The sequence below is a fragment of the Mus pahari genome, chromosome 16 (assembly GCF_900095145.1).
Source record: "Mus pahari chromosome 16, PAHARI_EIJ_v1.1, whole genome shotgun sequence".
NCBI lineage: Eukaryota > Metazoa > Chordata > Mammalia > Rodentia > Muridae > Mus > Mus pahari.
In genome coordinates, this window is record NC_034605.1 from 7,735,464 (window position 1) to 7,738,868 (window position 3,405).

General features: G+C 42.0%; 1 protein-coding gene across 4 annotated transcripts in view; it reads left to right on the plus strand.

Moving 5' to 3' along the window:
* The window catches only part of Sfmbt2 (Scm like with four mbt domains 2), a 186,876-nt gene that overhangs the window by 181,266 nt on the left and 2,205 nt on the right, over positions 1 to 3,405 (plus strand). The gene's annotated exons all lie outside the window — the stretch shown is intronic.

Here is a 3,405-nt window from a genome sequence, read left to right on the forward strand (position 1 = left end):
ATCCATTCCTCTATTGAGGGACATCTGGGTTCTTTCCAGCTTCTGGCTATTACAAATAAGGCTGCTACGAACATAGTGGAACATGTGTCCTTATTACCAGTTGGAAGATCTTCTGGGTATATGCCCAGAAGAGGTATTGCTGGGTCCTCTGGTGTCACTGGCAGTTTTGATGCTACAGTTTAAAGCAAATCTGGAAAGCAGTGGAGCAGTTCTTATGATTTAATCCTGAGGACGAACTTTATCATTTCATACCTGTGTAAAACATCTATTCCTTCATAGGATGTTTGTGTGCTGAACATGGCACCCAGGCCAATCAAGTACATGCTTTATGGTTTCTGTCATGGTGCTATCCTCTGACTGAGCTGAGGATTTGGTCATTGTGATCACCGCGGTTCTGCCCGCATGTGGAGAAGGTCGCTTGTCCAGTACATTTATTTCAAGTGGCAAATGGTTGATATTCAAGGAATAGTTCTTTTGAATGAGCCACATTCTTGTAGTGTAGAAATTGGTATGTTTTGGAGGGTGGTTTAAGCCACCTAGTAGGGTCACATTGGCTATTAGGAAGGAGTTGGTGGTCTTAAAACTTCATAAACTTTACATTTATGCTCAGCAGATATTCCACCAACTTTTTCCTATAGTTAAAAAAAAATCTTTTGGAAAACACTTTAACGAGGGGTAAGATTCTCACGTCTTGGGTAATCTGGACCTATTGTCTACATGAAAGGCATTTAGTTTTTGTTGTTGTTAATGTTATTGTTGTTTGAAGTGTTGAAGGTAGAGCCATGGAAACAACAGCTATCAACATCTCTTACGCTGTTGATACCTTCTTTAAAATCAGTGAGCTCCCCTGTGGGCTTCATGACCATGATCTGCTCCTTAGCATTTCCCGTTTCTCAAGATACTGTCATTCTTCTATATAGTGGTCTCAGAAGAGTCGAGTGACATGGTAGTAAAAAGTATGGGGAAAGGAGAGGTCTGTATGCCACGGGGAAACACACTGGAAGTTTCATTCATTCTCTTTATGGCTGCATAGAAGAATGATCAACTCATTTTTGAGGTTTGATAAGGTCATATGTGTCTTTACTGAGACATGGCTTGTTCCATTAGCACAGCCAGTGCTCTTGTATAATTTAAAAGGAATAAGCAGCATTCACGGTGATATTTTATAGTGAGTGTGAGTGTCTACTGTACTTATCAGGTACTGTAGTGGATATGGGTCTGATCGGGTAATAAGCTCCTTGCTCTTGCTGGCAGTCCTCAGATGACAAATGATACTTCTCTAGACACTGACCTTCTCACAGCTACACTCTTTACATACTGAGGTATTTGTATTATTATACCTTTAGAAAATAAATGATATCTTTAAGATAGGAAGACCTCTATATGAAATATGTTGACATGATTTTACAGTGCATACCTAGGCAATGGTGAAGAGCTATTAAGTCCTTGTGGTTCATGAGAGTCCGGAGTGTAAAATTTCACCTGGCTGAAATTCTGATACACTAAGTTCAGGTCACTACTGACTCTCAGCACCACGTTGAGCTTCTGATCTCTGATATTCTCAATTATTCCCAGCAGAATAGGAAGCCTGCATTGGGAAATAGCAAGAGCAGAGTACAGCTAAGGTCAGCCACACAATCAACAGGCATGCACAGGAACAAACCAGCCTGCTAGAGGAAGCGAACTCATGGAGACACAGAGTAACAGAATACCCAGAGAGCTCTGGAGTGCATTTTTGAGCCCTTCTTCCAATAGCAGATTTAACAGTCACTTAATGGATATCATCATGATATGGCACCTGTAGTATAGATATAGCAAGGTGAAGTAGAACAGGGAGAAACCAGCCCTGAACCCACGTGCCACACCCTGAGGATTGTGTGTGCTGCACAGGTATGAGTGTGTGATCCTTGCTTCAAGGTACAGGAGTCCTTGGGCAGCTTTTGGAGAGCTAATGATGTGTTCCTTTTGGAAGGTTTCTTTAAGTTGTTGATTTTCTTTTTTTTGTATTTTTTTAAGATTAGGTCTTGCTGTGGAGTTGTGGCTCACCTTGTACTCATGCTTTGAGGGCTTTGGATGTGGCATTCCCTCGGGACTGTGGAGATGTCTACTGTTAAGGCTGTTGTTCTCATACAAGAATCTCCTGCCATGTCACTTGGCACCTTCCTATTACTCGTTTGGAATTCTGTCTTTCTCATGGGTCGCCTCACTCTGCTAAGTCTTTGTGCAGTCTTCTGAGCCTCCCAGACCCAATGGCCCATGTTTTTAGGATCTCAGTTGTTTATTGCTATCCTCTCATCATTCAGGTTTTCTGGGTCCCGCCTCCCTTTCCTCAGACACTTGAACATTGGCTTATTTTGTGGGATCTCTTACCGCTCACTTGGCTGCTTACTTTTCCCTTCTTCCCTTTTGTGTCTGAATTGTTCTCTCTGGAGAACTCTCTCCAGCTTGGGGGCGCCAGCTGTCTGCCTGGCGAGGCTTCTGCCTGTGTCTGTGGCTGTCTTCCTTAGTTCTTTGGCTCCCGGTTTTGCTGTGCCTCCTTATTCCAGCCTTGATCACTGTGCTAAGCTCATCATTCTTACTTGGAGTTGGTCTTCGTGTTTCATTGTCTGTCTGTCTGTCTCCACTCTCACATCTCACTTAGCTCCCATGGAGCCCTCCTTCTGACTGCAGGCATTCCGTTCATTTCTGTAGGGGTCTGTTGCTGGTTAGTGGGTTCCTCTGAAGACACTACATAACCTTGATTTTTTTCACACTTTTTCTGTATCTACATGATTTCTTGTACATCTGGCAGATTCTCTAGCTCTAATAGCTTTGGAGGGTAGCTTCTATTTATTGTAAAAGATGTTTTGTTTAGGCGTGTCTGATTGGCATATGACACTGACATTGGCATATGACACATACTTGTTTGAATAAAGTATGATGTCACGATGGTTTAGAGCAAGGCATATGTGTCAGTGGTGGAATACACTGGACATTTTTATCACTATGTAGCAATGGGGAAACTAGAGCAAGGTAAGTATAGCTCTTACTTCATAGTGTGTATGTCTGTCTGTCTGTACACACACACACACACACACACACACACACACACACACACACGAATGTGTACATGTGTTTTCCTCTGGAAAATCAGAGTATTTAGTTGACATCTCTCTCTTTGGTGCCTCATTACCTATCCTGGTGATAAAATGTCAGGACTGTACAAAGCAGTAAGAGTTAATATTTTTTTTAGTGTTCATCTCTTTTCTGGTGTTCAGATTATTATAGAAGGACCTGACTTGGAACTAAGAAGTTGCTGTCCCAGAACAGGATACTAAGCCTGGGAACCCACTGCTGGAGCATACTGACTGTTCCACTGCCCGCATTAATATATATATATATATATATATATATATATATATATAT